This window comes from Hermetia illucens, chromosome 6, assembly GCF_905115235.1.
Source record: "Hermetia illucens chromosome 6, iHerIll2.2.curated.20191125, whole genome shotgun sequence".
In the NCBI taxonomy this organism is placed as follows: Eukaryota; Metazoa; Arthropoda; class Insecta; order Diptera; family Stratiomyidae; genus Hermetia; species Hermetia illucens.
The window spans coordinates 39,041,613-39,054,007 of NC_051854.1; the positions used below are offsets into that span (position 1 = coordinate 39,041,613).

The following is a 12,395-nucleotide window of genomic DNA, read 5'->3' on the forward strand; positions in this document are numbered from 1 at the left end:
GTGACTTTCTGGATTTTTCTTTTTCTAGAGATAAGGTTAGGAACTCTGACAAACGGGAAGAAATGTTGCTTTATTTATGTTTCCTCCTAAAATTCAAAAATATTTAGGACAATCTCTTTCGTAACGAGCTGGGATTATCTCCAAACTGGCATGAGTTGGCCCATTTAATTCATAATCATTTGAGCTCAATCCATCCCCATTTGCTACATAACTGAACTGAAATATATTCACTCTGCTTTCATGATAACAGACGGTTGAGGGAACTATATTGGGCGGGCCTACCAGGGATGGAGCAGTCCAGGGTGCTTATTGGGGGGATACGAACCCATGCGTACAAAGGATTGCTTAAACCTCACCAAAAAGAACCTCGAAATCATAGTGGGAATTCTCACTGGTCATTGTCGGCTGAACTATCACCTGGGGAAGCTAGGGATATCTACGGACACTGCCTGCAGGTTCTGTGAGGAGGAGGACGAAACCGCTATGCACGTCCTGGGACAGTGTCCGGCACTTGTGCAAAGTAGGTCAATACATCTGGGAGAACACTTAATACCAGATGCAAAGCTGAAACTTCTGGAAGTAGGGAACATACTAAAGTTCCTAACGGTTACAGGCCTGCTTGAGATACTATGATGAATAGTTATACTATAACCAGTAAAAGGGGCACAATAGTTCTTCAAGGATGCGGTGCGACTTTCCCTTAACAGAATAATAATAATGATGACAATCTTCTTCACAAGCGGGGTCGTCGTGATCGGCTTCGCCATTTGGCTCTATCGAATGCCTAATCTGGGTGCAATCTCCAGGCTTTCAAATCCCCATCTAGCGTATCAAGCCACCGTTGTTTAGGTCTGCCTTTTGGTCGTTTACCATCGACTTCGATGTTCAGACCAATCTTGGCAAGTGAATTCTCGTTGGGACCATACCATCGAAGACGCCTCGCTCGCAACTTTTCCACGATCGGTGTAACCCCATAACGATCGCTCATGTCTTCATTTCGGATTTGATCTAAACATATGACGCCACTAGTCCAACGTAACATCTTCGTCTTCATTACCGCAAGACGCCGTTCATTGTCTTTTATGGTCGGCCAACACTCAGAACCATAGAGAGCGACTGGACGGACGACATTGCGGTAAATTTTAGATTTGAGACGTTCGTTGATACGTCGATCACAAAGGACACCAGTTGTGGAACACCACTTCATCCAAGTTGCGTTAATGCGCGAAACAATTTCATAACGCAGTTCTCCATTGGCTGATAGCGTTGTCCCGAGGTATTTAAATCGCCCAATTCTGGGCAGATCACTGCCGCTGATTGTGCCTATTTCATGGGGATCGGTCGCCAAAAATTCAATTTTGTTTAAATTCAATCTGAGACCGTGGTGCATGAGCCGATCATTCTATTTTTGAACAAGATGCTCGAGATCATTTTTGCTATTATATCAGATGCTAGGAAAACATCATCTACATAAAGCAGTGTGTAGGGCGCTGGACGTTTGATACCCCATGTGACGGTGTCCATAACAAGAACAAAGAGGAGTGGTGAGAGGGCGCTTCCTTGATGAACACCAACAGAGACACGAAGCGGTTTTGTTACACCCGCTATACTTCGAACTTTACTTTTCGGATCATGGTAGAGCAATTGAACCCAGTGCACGAGTTCTTTTGGTACGAAGTGTTGTTGTAAAGCATACTAAATGAGTTCGTGTGGTACATGGTCAAACGCTTTCTCTAGATCCAGAAAGGCAATGTAAAGAGGGCGATGCTTCTCACGGTGTTTCTCCATGAGTAACCGCGCAGTGTGTATTGCGTCAGTAGTTCCGCAGTTCTTGACAAATCCGGCTTAATTCACGGTTATTTCCACGATTTCGCGAATACGGTTGTCAAGAATGCGTTCAAAAATCTTCATAGTATGGGAAAGTAACCGGATCGGACGGTAATTTAAACATTCTGCTTGATTATCTTTCTTTTTCCATATTGGAACAGTGGTACTTTCTTGCCAGTCAGATGGTGTTCTTCCGTTCTGAATAACCCGGTTAAAGAATTCACTGAGCCACGATGTAGGGCCCCAGCTCTTCGCTTTCCAGAGTTCAGATGCGATGTCGTCAGGTCCTGTTGCTTTCTCCGACTTCATTTGTTTTATCGCCTCCTCGACTTCAGTTGCGCTGACAGTTAAGTCCTTGGGGTTTTAACGTAGATACCTGTCGTGAAGACTTTATCCTACGGTCTTCTTAAGAGATGGATTGATTTTGTGACCACAATCAGAATCCCGCTGAGACAAGCAACAACGGTACCAGTTTATGCAAGTGCATGGCTTAGCATTCATACTGTTGGATGCAAGACCTACCTAAATCTCTACCGAACTAAAGAGTACGGCACCCGTGTTGAAACGCAACACCACGCCGAGGCCCGAAGGTCTCTTCTCGTTGAGCATCACCAAAAGCCCCTATGAAGCTCCCACTAGGGGGCCAACCACAAACAACCGAGCTGTACTCATATACGACAGGAATTCTCCCGAAGTATATGAGTCCAAGGGCTTTCCCGGTTCCCATGGTATCAGTATACCCCTGGTAAGGTTTCGTGACCGAAGCCACTTCAGATGAGTCCCCGTGCAGACTCGGGTCTGATCGCCCTAATTAAGCCTTGGAACGTTCGCCTACTGCGTTTCCCGGTGCCACCACGTGGAGGTTCTCCTCGGCCACTTGTTTGTGGTTCAACCGACAGGGTTGCAGTCTTTCCAGTTAGGGTACCAGCATTTAGCGTTGTGTTCGGACTAATTTGCTTACGTCCTCACGCCGTCCATGCGTCAAGAACCCTTGCCCATTTCTCGACAGGACCGGGGCCCGTCCGGCCGCGTCGACTGAGGTGGACGCCCTAGCATTTCTCCGAGGCTTGTGACTCAATTCGATCACCATGTTTGGAACGACATTGTATGCATTTTCTTGGTCGACCTGTCGCGGGGCCTGTCACCAAGAGAGAACAGGTAGGATTTAGCGCAGTGGAATAACTCCAACTATACTCTATTTGTCTTTTTCCCTGATCTCAGCATTTTATTTTTGTTTTACTGAGGATAGTACAGAGTACGTTGCCTCAAACCCTTCTCCTTTATCTGGGCTTGGAACCAGCATACTATGTTAATAGCATGACGGAGTTGTTTTCATGATGACAATGGCTCAATTAAAATATTCCCAAATATTTGTCCTCAACGCTATTTGTTCCGGAAACGGAGATATGTATTTCACGTATGCAAACAGTTCACTGTTCTAAGTACAATGGAATTCGTCACAAGACCAATCAGTCAGTTCGCCAAGTCAGCCAAACAATACAATATTGAATACAATTGTGCAAATAACTTACTCTACACACTGTGCACGTTTATTATTTCAACTCACACACTTTTATTATCATCGATCGCGATCGCGTTGCAAAATCGGGGCCCACCACCGAACACGCCGGCAAGACGGGTCCTACTCCACCACCACCAAAGGACAATATACACTGCTAGGAGTGAGTGAGGGAGAAAACGGGAATTTGCCCCCCCTGGCGAATGGGCTGCCGCTTAAGTGAAGAGTTTATCCTTTGAAGGGATGAAGACCAGAATTTTGAAGTATAGATACTAACTTGCGCGCCTGAACACTACGTGAATTAGTCAACTCAGAACAAGTCAGCAGTTGCAGAACTGGCTAGACAAGTTTCGTCTCAGTATATCCCGAAAGTGAAATGATCTTCCAGGTAATAAGGGGTGGATGCCGTTATTAGTCAAATATTGTTTTAGAACAACCAGAAAAATTTTGGCTGTACCCCAACATACTCCTGATCACTCAGTACCCACTCTTCAACTTTGAAACCGCTTTCAGGAGGAGTCAAATTCTATAACAATAGCCGTTACCCTATTTATTCGCACAAGACGGTAACACTGGTTCACTGAAATTATCGCAGAAAATAAGCTTAAAAAAAATTTGCTCCTTTGCCTTAATACAAACGTTATTTGCGTCGCTCTCTTTTAGGAGCACTTGTGTCCCTCCGTAGTCGAAAAAAAAATCGCAATCTTCCCGTATTTCTGCTGACATGGCGGCATCCGATAGTGCTCGAAGCATAGTCTGAGTATCGCCCGTGGAAACTATAATGAATTAAAGTGTGTTTTGACGAAAGTGTAATTATCGGAAGCATCCCCCGATGACGCGATTTGGCCCCATGTGAGTGCGCGAAAAGACCCACGATTGTGAGTAATGGTGGAGTGGCCGCGAGGATCCAATTTGTGATAGTTGCAGTGCGATTGGATTTGTTCATTTGGTTGAGGATAATTTTGGGAACCTTGGACTCTATGGTTGCAGGAGCCATTGATGATTGTGAGATCCTAGTTGCACCCCCTCCTGACCAGCAATGCATGTGACGATTGCCATTGCTGCACTTCCTTTGACCCCCCCTAGATAGAGCACGCGTTGCCCATGCTCGACTTTTACAGGTAAATTTTACAATCTAAAGAATATTTTCTTATCAGCATTCGCGATGGAAGCGAGTACGGTTTTCCATATCGTCACGCCCGGCCGTCTGCTCGTTATCACAGAACAAGTGAGTTATTGCGTTGGGACAGTATTGCCAGTGTCCCAGCGCGATCTAGCCACTACTGAGAAGCAATTTTCATTCCTTACAACGATAGTGGAAAAAAAAGATATTTTCCTGCCTGAGAGGATCCGTCCCCGCAAAGCTTTCACCCAATATACAATTCACAGGCTCTAAAAATAAATAAATATAAAAATAGCCTTTTTGAAAAATCTTTTGCCGTTTTTAAGCGAACAATGAGTCCAATAGGAGACGGTTCCTTCTACACATCCTTCGCTTTCTGCGTTGTGTGTCTGTGCTATTTTTGGGTGCCAGCGTGTTCTCCCTTCGCTTGATGGTTTGCGCTGCCCCAACTACGCATATCCACACAATGCTTGTTTCGAAAAGTTTTTCTGTAAGTTTTCGACTGAAATTCACGCCGAATCGTAGGAATGAACGGAGACGACGGGTCGTGAAGAAAATTTCAAACAGGCGAAGTCAACAAGATCACAGATTCCCTTTCCATGTTGTTCGTGGTGAGGCTGTATTTTAAGAAATATATCACGTCTCCGATGGCTGTTGCGCGGGGCTCTGATATTTGAAATTGTACAGACACGGATGAGCTGAGTGCGTAGTAGACAACAGGGACAATGCTATAAAAAGGAACCAACACCATCACACAAAATCATCGACAGTCCCACAAGGGAGTGAAATCCAGGATATGTGAAGTTTGTTGTCCGGAGAATGGGCTGATATGTAGCATGGGACACCAGACAATTGGGTAATGCACTTGCACTGAGGGCAATAGCTACGTTGAAATCAACTTCCTGAGTTCTGGCAGGAAAAGTTTGGTGTGTCGAGCAGCATTTAGGCTCTGCCACCTGTCATTATGGGAAACTTGTTCCCCGTTTTTGAAAACAGATTTAGCCAATGCTACTGATACCCCAATTGCTGGCTCCGGTTCCGGCATAGGGGAGATTGACCCCTCTTTCGTTAAAGCGTCCGAGATTTCATTTCCCTCTATGCCACAGTGACCAGGTACCCAGAGTAGTTCCACCGTATTGAATCTAGACATAGAGTTCAAACGGTTTCTGCATTCCTGAACAATATTCGAGGTGATCAAAGGACTGCTCAATGCCTTCAGTGCAGCTTGACTGTCACTGCAGATTCCGATGCGCCTGCCCTTCAACCGCTCGTCAATCACCCAGTTTGCCACCCTTAGGATCGCATAAACTTCGGCTTGAAAAACCGTAGCATATTGTCCCAAAGGAAAAGCCCACTTCTCGTTTTTATTCGAGAGGTAGACTCTGGCTCCAGAACCCTCTTCTGTTTTTGAGCCATCGGTGTAGAAGACTTCCGTATATCCCGGCACGCATTCCTCTGGATCTTCCCAGTCCTCTCTACGCTTCAGGGTAACTACATATCTTCTACCAAACAGATGTATGGGGACACAAGAATCGGAAGGCATTGTAAGAACTGGATTCAGTTCTCCCAGTAACTCTTCCAATGTTCTGTGCGCCCCACATCCGTTGTTTTCCCATAGATCTAATTGAATTAGCCTATGAGCTGCTCTCATTGCAGTGCTTTGAATAAATATATCCAGGGGTTGCAATTTGAGTAGTGCATTCAAACCTGCGCCGGATGTCGTGATACCCAGACAAACAGTTCTTTGCAGTGCGTCTAGTTTACGGTGAAAACCTTTTTGTCTCACCTTAATCCACCACACTACGGATGCATATACGAACATCGGCCTAATGATGACGACTTATATCCACATTACCACAAGAGGCCTGAGTCCCCATGTCGAAGCAAAGGTCCGTCTGCACAGCCCATAAGCTGTGAGAAATCTTTTCATCTTTACCTCTACATGTTTGTTCCAAAGAAGTTTTTTATCTAGAGTGACCTCCAGATATTTCACTTCTTCGGAGAGTTGAAGGATAGTACCCCTCATCTCAGGGAGACAAAGTCCATCCAGTTTTCTCCTTTTTGTGAATAAAACCATTGTGATTTTATTTGGATTAACTGACAAACCATGTCTAAGGCACCAGCTGTCTATCAAATCAACGGCACGCTGTATATTCCTACACACCATCCCAAGATCCCGATCAACAGCAAGTACAGCCACGTCATCAGCATAAGCTTGAGCGTGTATTGGCAAATTTTGCAGTTCGCATAGCAGTGAGTTGATCAGCATACTCCACAGAAGCGGCGAAAGCACACCTCCTTGGGGGCAGCCCTTCGTTGCTTCTGTAGTCAGGTAGCGATCGACCCCTACCTCAGCGCACAACAATCTTTGCGTTAGCATAGCATGGGTCCACTTAATTAAAGCATCATCAACACCATGCGCTCTGGCGACATCACAAAGTTTTTGAAAAGGCGCACAGTCAAAAGCCCCTTCAATGTCCACGAACACCCCCATCGCATACTCACCATTCAAAGTTGCATTTGTGACCAAAGAATGAAGAGCACACTCACAGGACTTTCCACGTTGGTAAGCATGTTAGTTTTCACTAAGTGGGTGTGACCTAAGTGCGTTTCCACGAATGTGACGCTCCACCAGTCTCTCCAAACCTTTCAGCAAGAATGAAGTCAAGCTGATCTGTCTTAAGTTCTTTGGGATTAGAATAGTCATCTTTCCCAGGTTTCGGTATGAAAACTACCTTAATCTGTTGCCAAGAAGAAGGCACGTAGCCCAGAGCAAGACATCCTCGAAAAATATTTCTTAGAGGTCGCTCTAAATGCTCCATACCCTCCTTTAGCATTGCCGGTTAGATGCCATCCATGCCAGGTGCTTTGAAATGTTCAAAGGACAGTATGGCAGCTCTCACCTTTTCATGGGTAACAACCGCTTTCGCAGTGTTCCAGTTCCCCTTGCAACGCTTGCGTGTTGAAGGGGTTGCAAGAACCGTCAACTCTCCCCCTACCACTTCTCTCACCCGTTCTCCCGGGTGGTGTACTTCCAGGAGGGTCTGTACTGAGTCCAGTCTGGAGCTCGTGAAAGTACCGTGGGGTTTTCTAAGAGAATCCAACTTGGCCGACTTGTCCTCAAAAGGGACTCTGCACAGCCTTGAAGTCACCCTTTCGTCTTCCAGTTCCTCACAGTACGCTCTAAAGGAATCTCGCTTCGAGCACCTCACGAGCCTCTTATATTCACGTTGCGAGTTCCTGAAATTTAACCAGTCTTCGTTCTTATTACTTTTGCAAGCACGTTTCATAACTCGCCTGGTTGATTTCCTGAGTTTTTGCAGTTCTCGGTTCCACAAAGGGACCGTTTTACCGCTTTGGCCTCGGGAAATAGAACAAGCCTCTTCATAGCACTCTAAAAGTGTGCAGTTCAGAGTTTTCAATTCATCTTCCAGCACCAAAGGAGTCCTTCGTCGCCTAGGGAACTGTACTTTATTGCCAAGAAGTTCATTGAACTTTGCCCAATCCGTTTTCCTAGGGTTCCGTCTTTGTACTGCAGACTGTTCGCCCGCAATAGTCAGATTGAATTCTAGATATCGGTGATCTGACAGTGAGACCTCGTCTAACACTCGCCAGTGTGTAATCGACTCTAACAATTTTGGGGTACAGATTGTTAGGCAATTACTTCGCTTCTTCTCGGTCCCACGAACGTAGGGGCGCACCCTACGTTTGCAGTCATAAAACCAGCTGAAGTGATGAAATCAAATAGCTTCTCTCCACTTGGATTGCATTTGCTACTGCCCCAACAAATATGTTGAGCATTCGCATCGCAACCTATTAAGAGTTCTAGACCACTTGATTCTGCATACGCCACCAGATCCCTAAGTTCTTGCGTCGGTGGAGGATACAAAGAATCATTGGGTAAATAAGCGGAGGCAACTATGATGTTTTTCCTCTCGCCATTTATTTGGTATTGTATGATGATCGTAGCTAAGTCCTGGGAACAATATTGTCTCAGCATAGTTGCCTCTAGCCGTCTTGACATCAGGACGCAAGCTGACAGAAGAGTCTGGTGCGTCCAGTGTGGATCTTACCGGGGTTTCCAGTTTGTCCCCACCTTCCGCCGGAGATTCCGCTTCCTTGTGTCCGATTTCTCTGGGCGTTACCGCGCCTAGTGGTACAGCCACGTCCATGTCCTCATTCCCAATGTGCTTCATCTTCCTTCGCAGTGCTCTCTTCTGCCGTCGGCTTCGGGCCTTTCCAGGTTCACGGTGTCCGGACCGCGTCCACGTCACCAGCTTCCCGTTCTTCCGCTCTTCCCGGTAAGGATGAAGGAGAAGGTTCTGACAGGCAGAATTCAGCCTGTAGTCCCCCCTCCTTAGTGGCCGAAGTTCCCTTCCGCCGGGCCTTCCTCTTTCGCTTGCGGGTAGATTTGGGCTGTAGTACCGCGGACGAGCCGGCCGTAGTTGGATTTTCAGTTTCTCCCAATTTGAAAGTTTCCGTACTTTCCTTTCTGGCTAACTTCGCCGTAGGCACCAAGTGCAAACTTTTCACTGAGTCGGAAAGCATGCCTTCTACAGATTGATCTGTAGGCGAGTATGAATGTGGTGAGGCCTCCAAAATCCGCGCCTCGGCCGCGATATGATTGCTAATGGTCGCGGGTGGATTCGAAGTCTGTGACTTCTTACCACTTGGAGAGTTTAAAACCATCGTTTCCATATTCATATTTTTGGACACCCTTAGTGTAGTAGTAAACTACTACAGGCTCCCCCACCACGACAAGATGGTGTCCGAGGGGGAGCTCAGCGTATGTAGGACTTTATTTAGTAAAGATCCTTCTTCCACAAGCTAGAGAGAATCAAACTCGCAAACTGTCCCGAATAGAACAGAAAAACCGCTTCCAATTGCCGGGTCCTCATTGATTTTTCTATCCAATGTTGTATCATCCAAGACATGCTTTGAGTTTTCCTAAAGCCCGCTATTGACGTTCAGTTCGGCCGATCAGTTACCCCAGAGGAGCCCGCAATGCAAATGTAATAGGGGCGCCAGTTGAACTCAAGCACTACCCCCTACCGGTAAGTCGAACGGCATCATTAGTTCAACTCTGGACCTAGAAGGCGTTGAGATGCAAATTAGAGACATTTTTGTGCATTTATAAAAAATGCTTACCAGCGATGAAAATGTCCAAGATGTCCTAAAATTCTCGCTCACACCCTAAGCAAACATGAAATTCTCGCTTACAGGCTAAACTAATATTTCTGGCCGGTATCATTTTTCATTCGATCATCGGTCATCTGAACAGGGACCCCCTCTCTACTGCACTCACCTTCAGAATGCCTAAGCCTTTCAGCCAACCTTCCCCTCCGCAGAGACGGTATTTTTCTCACAAGCCAGATGGAAGATTTCTCAAAAAGTGCGCCTTTATGAAACCCTCACCCGGAGTGAAACTCTAGCAGTTTGACACCACAGTCTCATCGAGTCCAACTCCACCGTTGAACGCATACCAAGCATGCCTGGACCAGTGACTCCTCCTAAGCGGATGTAATCATCCGTTCGATCTGCTGGATCCAGGATGTACTCCAAGTTCCACAGCTTATGTCATCCCCTGGTAAACTAGGGAACCGTCCTTTAAGAAATTGTAGGTCGTTGTCTCATGCTTGGATACCACACATGTATTGATGGGACACACTACGATGCCCAAGACTTGTCAAAACTCACCTTTCTCCCTCGAATCCTTCTAAATACTTCAGTTTAATCGTGCTATTGGTCCAGAATGTTCGTAACAATGCTTGATTGTGTTGATAAAACTAAATGAACCCAATATGTTAAGCGTAAGAGTTCATTAATCTAGCACTTGACGACTTTATCAACAGCATTGTGTCAGGCTGCTGTCAGCCGATATGCCAGGCCTCAGGACATTCGCCTACTGCATCACGGCTAGCAAACCATTGTGATACAGCGTTTCCCGATGCCACCTTGTGGAGGTTTCGCTTTTGCCATTTTGGTACTAACTTAGCCGACAAGGTTGCTGCCTAGTCTTCGTTGTCGCCTCTTTAAGCACCGGTCGTCTGAATAGTCAAAACTGATTGACCAAAAGCATCTTATCCACATTACGGCCACCGGTCATCTTCGGACTCTCAGGCGAATTGAACGTGGATGGCGGGCTTAAGGTTTGCAATCTATGATAAAAAGGTATAAGCCTAGACACAGAGATGGCCACTTTTTCTCACTTGATATTTAATGTGGAAAACTGTACCTGCTACGAATGACAGGCAGGAGGCTTTTTCGAGGCGTAATTTTCAGTAATACCCTGCAAGCACGTATCCAACTCTCTGAAAGTGTAGGCACAATCAGCAGTATGACTTGTGGTTTCAGATAATTGAAGATTAGATAACGCATCCACTTTGAATAATTAACTCACTGGGTAACATCAAGCCCTTTTCATACACCAATTTAGTAATGCTGAATTATTCAGTCCTTAGACTGTGTCCCGTTCAAAAGCGGAGTCGACCAAATCGCGAGGCTCTCAAATAATCATTCAGCGCATCAAGTTATCGTTGTTTCGGCGAGCCTTTTGGTCGTTTTCTATCAACTTCGATATTCAGACCAATCTTGGCAACCGAGTCAGCGCAAATTACATGCCCATACGATCGAAGACGACTCTCTCGCAATTTTGCGAATTTCCTTATTATGATGAATATAGCGAGTTTTACGACGGTTCTAAGGCAATATCTTTGCCTTCATTACCGCGAGGTGCCGTTCATTGTCTTTGATAGTCGGTCAATACTCAGAACTATAAAGAGTGTCAGCATTTCGGTAAAATTTGGATTTGAGACAGGCGTTGATGTTACAAAAAACGCTAGTTGTGAAAACCACTTGATCCAAATTGCGTTGAAGCATGAAGCAAATTCATAACGCAGTTCACTATTGACTGATAGGATTCGTCCCAGATATTTAAATTACTTAAGTTCTCGATACGTGGCTGCCAATAACAGAATTAGCATAGTCTCTTTGGGTTCGATCATCAAAAAATCTGTTTAATTCAGATTCAGTCTCATGAGACGGTTATACGATTTTTGGAGTTGCTCTAGATTAGTTTTGTTTTGAGACACTAAGAAAACATCATCTGTATAGAGCAATGCGTAGGGCGCCGTACGTTGGATGTCGCGGGTGACAGTGCTCATAAGAGAAGTGATGAGCAGGCACTTCCTTGATAAACACCGACAGAGGTACGAAACTGTTTTGATATAAACTGTCATATTTCCAAGTTTAATTTTTGAATCGTGGTAGAGCAATTTAACCCAGCGCACGAGTTCTTCTGGGACTAGGTGCTGCGGCAAAGCATACTCGTCATACACCTATTTGAAGGTTTATTTCCTTGTTTGGGAAGTCTCTGGATTCCTGCTAGGTGTTCATCTAGTTTGCTTCTTCTATGTTCGGCAGGACCAAACATGATCATGAGGGTAGGTGACGCGAGGTAGACCTGTGGACAAAGGGATTAATTTTACCTCCTCCTTTTAAGTTCTGTGTAAAAAAAATTATATAAATCAGTTTACTGTCTATCTGTCACCTTTCTCGGAACTTGTTGAAGGATTTACCCAAAAAAAGGGGGGAGGGAAGGTGGGATTTGTGAACGCTCACGCATTCAATGAGTTACATCATTCTACGACGAATTTAAGGGGGTCCCCATGAATACAAAAGGGGGGTGTACATTTTTTTTAAACAAATATCGTAATGTGTGGTATCAAATGAAAGGTATCGGTTAGTACTTTCGGAAGCCGGTATTAGTTTTGACATTTGTTGGAAACGTGGGGAGTGCGGGGGTCGAAAGTGTTCATTTCTTTCACAGACCCAACCGAAAAATCTGAAAAAAAATTAGGAGGCTGCTACCATATGGTGACTTCTGAGCCAAATTAAAAGTTTGCCGAATTGTTTCAGATAAGAGAC

At 45.4% G+C, this 12,395-nt stretch overlaps 1 protein-coding gene across 4 annotated transcripts in view; it reads left to right on the forward strand.

Moving 5' to 3' along the window:
- The window catches only part of LOC119660257 (protein tramtrack, beta isoform), a 75,215-nt gene that overhangs the window by 24,740 nt on the left and 38,080 nt on the right, over nt 1-12,395 (forward strand). The window contains exon 1 of one of the 4 annotated variants that reach the window (XM_038068712.1): nt 3,982-4,467. The exons of the other annotated variants lie outside the window; for them this stretch is intronic. The gene's annotated coding sequence lies outside the window, so the exon portion shown is untranslated. Of the gene's footprint in view, nt 1-3,981; nt 4,468-12,395 lie in introns of those variants that run through there. 4 annotated transcript variants of the gene reach the window in all.